The sequence below is a fragment of the Calonectris borealis genome, chromosome 1 (genome assembly GCF_964195595.1).
Source record: "Calonectris borealis chromosome 1, bCalBor7.hap1.2, whole genome shotgun sequence".
In the NCBI taxonomy this organism is placed as follows: Eukaryota; Metazoa; Chordata; class Aves; order Procellariiformes; family Procellariidae; genus Calonectris; species Calonectris borealis.
This window is the reverse complement of record NC_134312.1, coordinates 86,399,136-86,413,276: the sequence shown is the minus strand read 5'-3', so window position 1 is coordinate 86,413,276 and position 14,141 is coordinate 86,399,136. Positions and strand designations below refer to the sequence as shown.

The 14,141-nt window shown below is 40.9% G+C and overlaps 1 protein-coding gene across 3 annotated transcripts in view; it reads left to right on the top strand.

The window, feature by feature from the left end:
• KEL (Kell metallo-endopeptidase (Kell blood group)) overlaps positions 1-7,826 on the top strand; it is a 34,407-nt gene extending 26,581 nt beyond the window's left edge. For 2 of the 3 annotated variants that reach the window (XR_012675912.1, XR_012675896.1), the window contains one exon: positions 696-2,943. The gene's annotated coding sequence lies outside the window, so the exon portion shown is untranslated. Of the gene's footprint in view, positions 1-695; positions 2,944-5,698 lie in introns of those variants that run through there. The other variant, XR_012675897.1, reaches the window with a different exon arrangement.
• Positions 7,827-14,141: the final 6,315 nt, after the last annotated feature.

Below are 14,141 nucleotides of genomic sequence, written 5' to 3'. Positions count from 1 at the left end.
ATCTTAAAGTGAGCCACAGCACCAAAGATAGCAGATCAGGGTCAGAAGCCATTGCCTTTTCCAGTGCACAGCCAGTTTTTTTCAGGAATTAGGGGCAGTGATTACTGACTTGCCACAGAGCAATTTAAGTTGTTTTAGATATCACTCTCTCAAGCAGTAGTTTGATTTTTAGAGGGAGTTGTGTGTTAGGAACACTTGCTCCTTATTGCAGGTAGGATCTTCTCCTTAGAAAGTTTCAACTCTTGCCTCTAAGATTCTTACAGGACTTCTGGCTTCCTGCTTCCACCACACTCTGAGGAAGCTTGGCTTGAAACAAAGTGCCTGCTTCTTTATGGCTCTATTTTGAGAAACCACCAGTTTCCAGGCAAAGAACTTTACTATTAGACCACATCCCATCAAGTAATAGTAGGAGAGGTGCCATGAGAAAGACTGCAACCACAGTGGCAAATGTGACTGTTTCCCAAAATGAATGTCAGAACATTGTACAAGACAAGAACAGAGTGCAATGAAATATTCGTATAAGCTCATTGCTTATATGAATAAGAGAGTTCTTGCCTGAAAAAGGCCTTTTGAAATCTTTTATTTCAGAAGTCACTTTCTTCTCACTCTCCTTCCTTTGCATCTTCTTCCTTTTCTCCTTTCCTGTACATTTCCCTTATAAGAGTCATCCCAGGTTCATTCTCTTATCTTTTCAGGGCCATGACAGCAGTAATAGGCCTTAAAGGCCCTTACCAGCCTCACCTGGAGTCTTCACATCCATCCTCTGCCCATGGGTCCAGGAGCTTCATTTAAGCTCAGGCCTGGTTTCCAGTCTCTATTTGTGGTCTGTTGCAAGTACACCTATCTCCAGCTCCAGCTCCACCACAGCTGTGCCTGGCCGTGGACCCTGTTATTCTGGATCTTGACCTACAAATTGACTTCCTGGTTTGACCTTGAATACGGCTTATCACTATGGACTTGACTGGCAGTCATGGGACTGTGTCTGACCTTGGTTTCTTTCACTGGATCTGATCCTGACCCTGACTTGCTGGCTTTTATTCCCGGCTTGACTTTGAGCCTGGCTCATGATTATGGATTTATCCAATGATCTGTATTCTTGATGGAATAATTACCTATCCCTACCTATAACTACCTAACTGCCATCCCCTGCCTTGCTTGCCTTGCTTAGGGACTGTGGGGACCAGGCCCTGGCTGGTGAGACCCCTGCCCTGCCAGCCTTGCTGAGCAGACGCTTGGTCTGCTGGCTCCCTGTCCCTTAGAAAACAGCTGGAACTTGCTGCTCCCTGAAAGTTAACTTTGGCTGTCTTTGAGCACTGAACCTTTGAACACCATGGAACTGGGCCTACCACTGAGCAAGGCCTATGATCCCTTCTGAGGGACCAGCCTGGCCTTGGGTGCTGCTCCTGGATTCTGAGTGAAGCCCCTTGCCCTCCTGGCTGCCCAGCCTCTGGTGCTCCCCAGGGGTGGCCTGGACCTTTCTTTTCAAGCCCACTGAGCCTCCAAAGGTCCTAATGGGCAACCTGATCCACAGCCTGCACCCCTTCCCCAGACTTGAGACCCCCATATGCCATGCCCGTTTCCCAGTTTGTCATCCCTTTCCTGGCTCTTTACCTTTGGAAATTGCCTTGTGGCATCCCATAGCAATTAAATCACTCTACAGCATGTCCATTCTGAACCCAGATCTCCGTAGGGTGTGAGGGGGACCTGCTGAGAGGGGAGGCTGCAACCAGGGCCATGAGTGAACTGAGAGGCCTTAATTGCCCTGACCAGCCTGAACTTGTGCCTCCTCCCCCATTCTCTGCCCCATTTAAGTGTCCCTGGGCTGACCTGGGACTGTCTGTCCCTGGTTACTGTCACTGCATCTGATCTTGATACCAGCTAGCATTCCTCCTTGAACTTGGACCTGTCTCATCATCATGGACTTCCCTGGTGATCTCTTGTCTGACCCTGACTACTATCCCCAGGCCTGTCCTACTTGTCCTACTTGGAGCTGTGGGGACTGGGCCCTGGCAGGTGAGGACCCTGCCCTGAGGCCTTGTTATCACACTCAGTTGCTGGCTCCCTATTCCTTAGGGACCATCTGACCCCCACTGCCCCTTGACACATATCTTTTCATTCCTCTTCTGCTTTTGTCTTTGCAAAACCAAGTTTCTGTGTCCATACCCCATCTCATTTTCTGCCTTTATCTGCTCTCCAAGCCTCCTCTTTCTCATACTGTCACTTCAACCCATCCTCTCACCTGCTGATGGACTGTTTCCCTCTTGCTGTCCGTTCTTGGCAGTGTGAATCATGCTCTGGCTTTTCAGTGGTATGAAGGTATTAGAGAAGACCAGGCAGTAAGTGGCCGGGAACATAGTCACCAGATAGATGGTAAATCCCAGGGAAACTATCAGGGTTGAATTACCCCCCATCCAATTCTCCTGTCCAGCACAAGACACTTTTGCTCCTCACCCCTTTTCAGCTACTGAAGTCAGGATTTCCCTAGCAGCACAGTCTTACTTGGGGCACATTGTGACATCACCAGGCTCTTCTGACATACAAAGGTGTCATGTTAGGCAGAAACACTGTGGACTTTGCATCATAGATAGCTAACAACACCCTAAAGCATGAAAAGAGTGTGAAAGCTTTTGGGAATCAATAAGAGTACGTCTCTGCTAGAAGTTAAAAAGAAATAGAATGAAAGGGATAGGATCATAACAATAGGACACCACCTGATGTGAAAAATCACACTTAGTCCTGAACATTTCTGTAGCTCCTCCTTACGAGTGGTGCTCACAAGTAACTGACTGAAACTGGACAAAAAATGTTTTATAAGACTGGTGCAAGTAGAGGGGGAAGGAAAATGTAATGACTTTCCCACTTCAGTGCTTAAACAATTATTAGTATTTTGTGCTGTTTGGTTCACACAGCTTCTGTGAATAGAAATAAATTTTTAAAAAACAACAGTAGAACGACAAGCATGTATTTTTAAATGTCCTCTAGATGGTGATCTAACAATATCAATGCAGAAACAGCTCATCTTACAAAGCACCTATTCTACGGGGGGGAAGGGGGGGGCGGATCTCATGTCTTATTAACCCTTGCCATTCACTTTGCCAGACTCTAATTGAGTCTCTGTCCAGAACTACATTTTAGGACTCTGATGATGACTTTCCCCCATGTGTCCTGGGAGACTTTTCTAATTTTCTAGTTATTCAAACTCACATTTAACCCCAACTATCATTTACTGTACCAAATATCTTCCACACTTTCTGAATTTACACACAGTTTTATGTTACCATTGGCTTTCCCTTTTCTTTTGTGGGTTTTTTTTTTTCCTTTTCTACTATTAGTAACAGTCTTTTTATTCAAGATCTTCACTTTTTTCCCAAGATGCCCAAAAACCTGTCTGGTATTTAGGCAGGTCAGGAATTTAGCTTGTCAAATCAAGATAATAATTATCCCAGGCCTATGAAAGTCACTACAGAAGTAACCACATGCAAGGATATATATACCCTCTGATTTATAGACACTGAGATTTCTACACCAGGTGGTGGTCTTGGGTCATCTTCAGCTTGCTGTCCAAAACATTAAAGGATTTGTCTCCAGCTAGTCTTCAAAAGATTTTACACTCAGCCCAGAAAGTGCTGATTAGAACCAGACTTCAGGAACTTAGAAGATTAATTTTTCAGAAATATTCATTAAGTTGAATGGCTGAATATTACATGGCTGTATAAATTTCTTATATACTGTCTCCTACTGAATGGTGTGTAATAAGGAGTGAGATCAATATGCCAGGTATCAGTTGCTATATACTCTAACACAGGAGAAGGACAGAAACTTCAACAGATCTGAAGACAGAGCACATCGGACAGAGTAAGAGGGAGTGGGACTGGAACATGGAATTTTCAGTCCTGCAGCATGACTAGTAAAGCAACTTCAAAGGGCATGTTCCCTACAGAGATCTCTGGATCTAAAGGAATCTGTACCCAATTCAGTGTAAGATTGTATATCAAAGGTGTTCTGCATTCCTCACAGGGAATGTGGAATACTCTCAAGTCCTCACCTGCACCTCTGAAATGCTTTATTTAACCAAAGCAGGTAAGTAAATAGATGCCAGCTGTGGAAACTACTACTGAGGTCATGGTGACATATTCATTCTGGCATAATTCCGAGCTCCTGCCTCAGCAAGAGATCCTGCCACAGGACACTTGCTCCTACATCTTTTCCTGTGCTGACACTAGTGTTGGTATGGCTCAGTTAAGGAGGCATATTAAGTGACAAAACCATTTTAAATACAGGTTTTATTAGGTTACTTTTCTAATGGGTGAGTTTTGGATCTGGTTAACTGTGCAGTCACACAAATGCTAGTCTAATGCGGCTAGGCAGTAGAAACACTGAGTGCCGGACACTATAAATTCAATAGAAGCCATGGCCTTAGAAAGAGGTAGCGTGGCTACGCAATCCTTGCTTGAGTTTAGAGAGTTCTGACTCTTCTTTTCCCTCATTTGTGGTTATATATGTTCACCAGCAAAGAATACATGTAATGAAAATAGGAAAGGGATGTATTAAGATGAAATGTGAAATGAGAAAGATTTAAGCTAATAGCAGTGCTCCTTAAACACAGCTCCATGGCTGAAGGGTTCATAAAATCAAAATGCAAAATTCTTTAAAAAAAGAAAAAAGATGGTGGGCAGAAGCAGACTGTCTAGCAAATGGGTTTTTACTCAGTGTGGCTGACAATAGTAGGATATTCAGCTGTCCATCTCAGACCTTGCATGCGTATTTCCTGGATATTCCCTGTTACAGTGTTTTGCATGTGTGGGTGCAAGTATGTGTGAAAATTTCTATTTGTATGCATTCAGTACAAGAAAGATAGAGCAAAAAAAGGTTGAAAGAATTAAAGTAATATTGACTTTTTTTTCCACTTCACGTCTATTCCCAGAATTAAAACACACTTTGTCAGCACTACCATCCCATGTGGAGGCAAAGATTGCTCTACACTATACAAATGTATCTTCAATAGATTAATTAAACTGATTTGTTTACAAAGTTGTTGGATCTTGTGCCTAAGTTGGATATATTTTGAATTGAATCTTTTTGTGCTTGGGCTGCCCTGGCCTGCACACTAGTAGGTTAACATCACTTCCTGCTTCTGAAGAGGACTGACTCCCATTCAAAAATCTCACTCCACCTGGCTTTGTCCTTTTCTGGAATCCTTATGGTCATTTCTGCTTATTGTCACACTGATTGTGCTGGACAACAGATTCCTGCCTAAGGCTGTGCTTTTCTAACCAGACCAAGAGATACAGGTGCATTTCTGTAGGCAATGGAGCGGATTCTTAGTGTAGTCCAAAGGACTGCCCTTGGACTCCTCTGAAGTAAAGGCTCCAAGGTAGAAAAGAACGGTGGATATGGATTCCTCTGTCCACACAGTGGATCAAGAGTAGTGGGGAATAAACAGCCAATGAGAGAGATGAATAAATTGGAACAATTGGATAAACCACAGTCATAGCAACAATTTCTCTTTCTAGAGATTTTGACTCAATATTTCATTTCATGTTTTCCTCTTTTAGTTAATTCTGCAACATGACCCAGTGAGAGGTGCAAAGACAATCAAAAAATCCAAGCCAGTACAGCACATTGGCCGCTGCTCTCAGATCGGGCTGGGGGAGGGGGATAAGACAAACTAGTTAATGTATGCTTTCTCCCTCCTCAGGTTGAAAGAGCTGGTGCATGAAATCTAGTAAAGCAGCTCTCCGGTCCAGTGAAGCACAGGACAATTGGCAGCACCAGGAAGGTTATCACTGTCTGCATCAGATGACTCTCCTATGTGAGGTCAAAACCCCATTGGATTTGTAATGAGGAGGTGGAGGAGGCTGTAAAGTCATTCCCAAGATGGAGCAGTGAGGGCCTTGAGGCAAAAAGGAGCCAATGGAGGGAAGAAAGGAAATGGACCGAAAGATCATAATCAGTGAATTTCTGCATCCTACCCCAAGGCTGTATTCCTCAGAGAACAGGATAGTGCCAGGCAACTAAAGGCACACCCACTGGCTGATTTTGATGCCACGATCAGAAAACTGATGGAGATGGAGAACTTGGGGATACTCCAGTTTGTAATGGGGGACTCCAGAACATGACTGAGAGCAGATCCCCTTGGGAGTGCCCAGAACTACAAAAGCCAGGGAATAGGGTGGAGGTGAATGGCACAAGCAGAACTCTGTGAAGATCCCAGAACAGAAATGAGGGGAGAAATGCAGGGCAGGACAGAGGGAATTAGCAGAGGTTTTTTGGGACCATAGGGTGGGAACGACCGGGCAGCTGCAAGACAGGAATGATGGATGTTGGAAGTTCTGGGTTTGAGATGAATGAACTGCTGCAGATCAGACCACAAACAGTTGTGAGTGGTGTGTGGTGAAGTGACTGCAAACAGTTCTATATTATGGCTACTGATCTGGTGTTGCGGGGAGTCAAAAAGTGAACTGCAAATTCTGAGAAACTAGTTCCCCTCTGGCAGACAGTTCTTTTCATTTTTCTGTCATGCTTATTATCAGAATGGTAAGTAGTCTGCTGGAATCTGTTTTTCATGACTATCACATGCATTACACAGCAAGGCACTCTCCCTCTTTGCTTTCTCATGCAGAATTCACAGCTTCTAAGGTCATCAATACATAGAAAACTTAGAAAGGAGGGTGAAAAAGAGCAGAAACCTGTCTGGGGTTTCAAAATTTGGCCATTTTTAACCACTAATATTGGAACCTGAAAATGAAAATATCTTGGTTCTTCTAACAGCAGATAGCAGCAGTCAGATGGTATCATCCCATGCAAGAGATGAAGATAACATACTTATCCCAGAGGTTTCATCTATCTCACCATGACACAGTAACAAGAAATGAAAAGCTCCTGAGCTGGGAATGATGGTGACGATGGCTGATGATTATTTAAAAAAACAGTGCGAACTGGATTTCTGCTGAAGCATGGGCTGTATTGCCCTTTCTCTTCTAATTCTTTGCTTGTGCCATTTCTATTTTCATCTGCTCTTGTCTTGATTGCTATTAATTATTTAAAACAATAACAGTGGAAGCATACGCAAGTTACATAGTGTGAATTTTGGAAAAGACAATCAGACTCTCTACACAGCTTCAGAATTGGGTCTGCCTCTTATAGTGATAATAACTTTTAAAGTTATATAGCATTTATAATACGTGTGGAAGAAAAGTAGTTTGGGAGTTATGGAAGATGCTAAGTCAAAAGTGTCTTGGGGATTTAGAAATACGTTCCAAAGATATTCAGATAATTGCACTTAGGATTTTACATGCTTAAGGTAAATGGTGGGCTGTAGGGCCCTAAGCCATCTCACTGCAATTTAGATGCTTAATTGTTAGTTGTTCAGACCTGCATTAAACCTAATCTTCTTTAATAGAAAGAGAAAGAGTCACCTCCAGGAGTCAATCCTTCCCAACCACCTCAAACAACTGTACTAGGACAGGATAAATTACTTTATATGCTAACTCAGACTTAACTAATTTTTAAATATCTAGATATAAGTGAGATAAGCACCCCTGCTTGTAATTTTGAAGAAAGTGAATTCAGATAAAAGAGTAAGTTCACATATGGAAGATGCTAAATCAGACTACTCCACTGCCAGACACCTTTTAAATTCATGAAGAACCTGATGCCTTCAGCAGCAGCAAAGGAGTCAGCGTAGCCTAGGGAGAAGAAGCTTTAACTGTTGAAGCACCTTTCTGTCTGGTCTGTCAAGCCTCACATCATTTATCCAAATATCCTTATGGCAATCTTCAATCACCTCCCTATGCATTCAATAAATGTTGGAATCTCCTTTGCAACCTCTTAGTATGTTTGTTTTAAAGCATTCTTATGTTTTTTCTCTGATTTACTTCAGGCTACCCTGGCCAAATTTAGGCACAAGATAAAACATAAATGACTTCAAAAGACTTGCAGCTTCTTATACTTATTAGTTCAGAAAGTCACAGTTGTTTAGCAAGTTCTTAAGAAAATTAACAAACTATCTTTAAGATTATACGAAACACAATACGGGATATTTTGTTTGCCTTCTGCTCTCTGAATATGCTTGCTTAATATTTTCAGGGTTCTTTTTTTAGTAATGAAATTTAGGAAGTAACTTTTAAAAAAGCTGGCAAAATTCAGGGACTCAGTCCAATATGCAATAGGTTTCGAAGGTCTTTCTGCAGAAGGCATTGTAGTGCTTGTACAATGCAAGTCATGTTCATTTCCCATGGTATCTGCATAATCCATCCCTCTGTTTTTTATTCAGCTTTTATGATGTAGGTATTTTCTTCATTTGTGAAGTGATCTAAGGCCTATGCAGGAAAAGATACAATTTCATGATTATTTAATTAAATTAATAAATACAATTAGTCATTGTTGTTTAATGAATGAATATATATCATTACGGCAGTAGAATGAGGCCTCCAAATGGGTGGAGGTTACATATAGCCAGGGTTCATACAAATGAGAATGTGAAGCGACTCTCCATGCACTTATCCAAAGTACAGAGAAGAGGAATGGTATAGCTACCATGGGAATGCAAAAGTCATTAGGTGCATTGTCAGGGCCTTGAATCCCCTTCTCCCCAGGCAAAACATCACTGACATTGTTCTGACATGTTTTCTTTATGAATGGGCAATTATACAAGCTTCTGTCTTAATTTCTCTTGAACCTGTTCCAGAATTGACCACATGATGTAACTATTCATTAGACAAGGTACACAAATCACTGCTGCAGTCTCCTTCCAGGCTGTAATTTGGTTTGGGGTAAATGAGGGCAGTACAATGATAAGATGGAGATCCAAGATAATTGGGTAGTTTGTAAGAAAGACTGTGATAGTTCACTGCTGTCTGAGGTGTTACTATGAACTGCCCCTGAAGCTCCACAATCTGTGTCATACAATGTATTTCAGTCACTCTTACTAGCAAGGAAGAATATTTAGTATTAAAAGAAGTAAATAAAGAATTCTGTGTTCAAACGATTAAATATGATTATTAAGAAAATGAGTCTTATTTCACTCTTATTATTCTAATTGTGTTTTCTAAATAGCCATGGAACACTGTATGTTAACCTCAGTGACGTTCACTTCTGAATTTCCCATGGGATAGATATCTAGTTTCTTTCTGCTCGGAAAAATTTTACTCTTCCAGTCTCACTGTTTCTTCCTTTGGTATTTATAAGCCTGGGTTTGCAATACTGACTTGCTGTAATGGAATAGGCAGATGTAAGAGATTGCACTGCCTCTTTAAATGTAACTGTATTTGGATTTTGAAAAAAAGGCAGTTGCAAAATAGCAATGGCTTCATTTGGAGCCAAGATTCTGCTTAAGTAGTATCTGCATGTGTACTAGCTAAGACTATGACAAATAGTCTTCAAGGTGTCCGACGTAGGTAGTTACACAATAGAGTACTCTAGAAGTTTGAGAGTGCTTTTTTTTTTCTTTCAGTTTGCTGAAACAAAACCAGTCAACCCAAAATTGAATGTTTCAATGTTATTTCTTGGTAAATTATTTGAATTGTGTAAACAGAGCTGTCTGGAGAGGGAGAGAGAAGTATTTGTGTCCCAATGTGAAGCATTTGGACTGAGAGGACTGTGTTGCAGGACAGACTGGACGAGTAATGGCTGCAGCTGCAAAGATATGATCTTAGATGCTTTGCATTATCTACATCTTCTGTAATGTGCTTGACCTTCTCTTTATCTATTGGATAAAGCTCTTTTAAACCTGGGGCCCTCCCTTTTAGAGATATTCCTTCCCAAATGGGAATATGTTGATACTGCCAACTAATGACATTTCCTGATTATAATGCAAGTGAACATGTTCTGAAAGTGTTGTGGCAGAAGTATTTCCTAGTACCATAATACTGTCATGCTTTCTCAGAATTGCAACGGAGGGCAGAAGTTGCCAGCATGTACATTCTTCCCATAATACTCTTGATAATGGGATGCCCAATCTGTAATGTGATCTGTATGTTTTGGAATGTGAACCATGCCCACCACTGCAGCACCTGAGCTCAGCTTCATATTGAGTTTCTTTGTGTGTGTCTTGTAGTCTAGCCCTGGGAAACAAATAGCAGAAGTTGTTTTGAAGATTTTTTTTTTTTATTGTTGTTGTTCCTTCTTTCCAAAGTTAGCAGATTCACATGTGTTTTTGTGAAGATGAACCCAAAGGTGGGGAAGTTCAAATGCCTTATGTTTAGTAACTTATGTGACTGCCTTCTGAGCTTCTTTTCATGTGAAATGACACAGTTAAAAGGTATATTCTTAGGGTTTTCTCCCCATGACTTCCTAGTCATGGCTTGGAATGTTTGCTGTTTCTACATAACATAATCAATATGCTATTAATATAAAAAATATTTTATATAGTTTCATAGGAAAGGATAATATTACACAGAGCATAGGCAATATTAAAGAACTGACACAAAAGATAAAATGGTAGAAATTATATTTGCTTCCTGATAGTGAGAAGTATTCTTAAAATTGCAATGATCTTTTATTAGCCCTATAGTTACTATAAGTTTATTAGCCCTATAAGTTACTCCTGGTTTTTAAAGTCGTTTGTTCATTTGGGTAAGGTTTCAATGTATATCACTCCCCTAGGGTAGATAGCTGTGGAAAAACTCTGACCATTTAAATTATTTAGTGTTAAATTATCTTATAATTTATTATCAGATTATCATTTATCTATTTATTACTAAAAGATTTATCTCCCACAGGTAATGCAAAAAAGCAACAGTAGCTGAATGACTGCCCCAATTCATAGAGTCATCACCAAGATATCTTTATGAAACACTCACCGTATGGCAGCACGTGAACTAAAAATGCAGCTAAGAGTTTGTGTTCATCATACCATGGCAAAGAAATATCAGTGTAGGTAGTTTCAGACATATCTGCAGTAGCTGAAGGAACTACTAGTTCAGATAAGAAGTTTAGTAATACAGTTTAAATTTATATTTTCAGTATTGTTGCTTCCAATTTTTTTTTAAATAGTAAGTAACTATCAGTCCTCAACTTCTCCTTGACAGTAATGTGCCCTTTTCAAAGGCACTTTTAACCAAAAATGTTATGGAGCTAAAAGTGTCCATGAAATAGTTGCAGAGCCACAGAGCACTCATGGGTCTGCAAATCAGGAGTGTTTTTGAACTGTGGAAATGAGCAGGCAAAATAATTTCTACAGGTTTTATAAGCATTAGCGTACTGATTATATGTACATGCTTCTCATACTCCAAGTTCTGATTACATTATTTCTGAAAAAGAAACAGGTTATCAGAGTTTTGTTACTGGATGGTGGAAATGAAAATGTCTCAAACTGTTGGGAAAAGGAGATTTCCAAATGAGGAAAGATTAAAAACACTACATAGCCTAAAGAAGAAAAGAGCAAGAGGCGACCTTAAGGCTGGAACCAAAACACTAAAACTGATGATCTGGACTGTAATAGAAATAATCAGTTTTCAAATAAAGTTTGTATATGGCCTCACGTGAAAATAGATTGGGAGTCAATATTTATAGTTGACTTCAGAAGGAACTTAAGGGGCAGGGAAGGCTTTAATACATAACAACTTTCCTTGGCAACCCCACATACAGGAGAAACCAAATGGAATAAGTGTATTCAGTTAGCATTTCTTTTTCAGTAAACCTGGTGACTCCAAAGGGCAAATTATGGAAAAATGCCGTGGGTGCACAGGGGATGTTCAGGCGGAAAAATACTTTGTGGTCTTTTCCCCAGGGTTTGGATGAAGGTCACCCAGAAACAGTGTTCTTACAGCAGTTCTAGAGATGTGACCTCTGATCTTACAGGCTTAAAATCAGAAGATGGGCAAAGACTTGAGCCCTACTGCTGGTTACTCTGCCGTATTAATGGGAAATCATCTACTTAAGAGATTCAGCTGGTCTGATTTAGTGTTTGTGAAGGTCCTACTCTAAGTGACAAGTTATACTCGATACCTCAAGAGGTCTCTTCCCAAAAAATGTGATGCTACCATTTTATTTTTTTGGAGAATGATGGCCTTGAATCTCCAGCAATTTGACTTAAATCACGAGGAGCAGATGAGAAGTTGCTTCTTCCTAACTATAAATGCAAAGATCATAAATGTTTCAAGAGATACCAGGTTAAGAAGCAGAATGGTTCATAGGGGACTCTTGTGTGCAGAGAAAGCTAAAAGGGTCTTTGTTGAAGCAGGTTTACCCTGCAGTCTATAGTGGTGAGATACCTGAGCTAGCTCTAAATTAGCTAGCTTGGTTGGTGGCAGCAGTATCAGTTCACACCGAATTCTGAGCTGCTGTGGCTGCTGGGTGGCAGGTTCTCATCCAAAATCCTTTAGCTAATACAGAGAGATACCATGGTGACTACAGTGTGGTTGTACCCCTGGTGTGTACATATTCCAAATACATCAAGGTTAAAATTATTTGGTAGAGGGTACATCTTGGGAAGACTGTTGTTTTCCAGGTGTTATGAAAGGCAAATTCTTCTTTTTTCCCTGCAAATTGAGATTTTGCAAGTTTATTTTAGCAAAATTCAAATCCTCCAAACCTCATATATTTCAGTTCAGAAAATAATTTAAAAATTAATACTACAAACTGAATTTTCTCTTGTTTCCTAAGGTCAGCCTTTAAAAATTATTTTTCAGCAGAAATAAGCTTTAGCTCTCTGCTACTTGTGAGTACAATTTGTTGATTTAGTTATAACAACTCGTGACTATATCACAAATTGAAATGTGTTTGTAAGCAGTGTTCAGGTCTCAGCAAGTGCTGAAAATAGAAATAGAGCTGGTTCACACAAAAAACCCTGAAGGACAACAGAGTCATATTTATTGGACAGTTGTTGACCTCCAGTATCTGCTTTGGCTAATGCTTGAAGAAGATTACAGTGATGTAATTTTGATGGCTGTACAGCTCTAGCATGCACTAACATCAGTGATCATAGAATCATAGAATCATACAGGTTGGAAAAGACCTCTAAGATCATCAAGTCCAATCGTCAACCCAACACCACCATGCCCACTAAACCATGTCCCTAAGTGCCTCATCTACACGTCTTTTAAATACTTCCAGAGTTGGCGACTCAACCACTTCCCTGGGCAGCCTGTTCCAATGTTTGACCACTCTTTCAGTGAAGTAATTTTTCCTAACGTCCAATCTAAACCTCCTTTGGCGCAACTTGAGGCCATTTCCTCTTGTCCTATCACTAGTTACTTGGGAGAAGAGACCAACACCCACTTCGCTACAACCTCCCTTCAGGTAGTTGTAGAGCGCGATGAGGTCTCCCCTCAGCATCCTCTTCTCCAGACCAAACAGTCCCAGTTCCCTCAGCCGCTCCTCATAAGACTTGTTCTCCAGACCCTTCACCAGCTGTGTTGCCCTTCTTTGGACACACTCCAGCAACTCAATGTCAATCCAGATACAGGAAGTTCATATGTTAATTAACAAAATACAAATTTTAAAGACTTGTCAAATTTTTAGTTCTCAAAAGCAATTCTATAGATTCATAGCCTCTAAAAAGGCTGTACTCTCTCCTTGCTCAAAGTAGGGCCAACATCAAAACTAGATCAGCTTGCTTACAGTCTTGTTAAACTGAACTTTGAAAAGCTCAAAGAATGAAGATTTCACAGCCTCTCTTGACAACCTATTCCACTGCTGAACCACCCTCACTTTGAAAGCTGTTGCTTTTTGCCCTTGATGTCTCTGAGAAGAGTCTAGCTCTACCTTCTTTATGATCCTGTTTAAGGTAGTTAGACACTCCAATTAGACCTGTACCTTCCCCTCCCCTTCCCCCTCTCCCCTTTAGCTATCTCCATGATAAACAAACTCGGCTCCCTCAGTCTCTCCTCGAACAGAGTTGTCCATCTTAGTGGCCCTCTGTTTGACATGCTACAGTTTGCCAGTCTCTCTCCTGCACTAGGGGGCCCAGCCCTGGACGCAGTCTCTTATATGCAGCGCAACCCCTCTGAAATTGAAGGGAAGAACAATTTCTCTTGACAAACGGCCTACAGTATTGCTAATGCAGTCTAGCATGTGGTTGACCTTCATTGCTGCAAGGGCACGCTGCATAAGTAAGGGCTTATGTTCAACTTGCAGACTCTTTTCTGCAGAGATGCTCCCCAGCCAATCTTTCCGTAGCCTGTACAGACATGTAGACG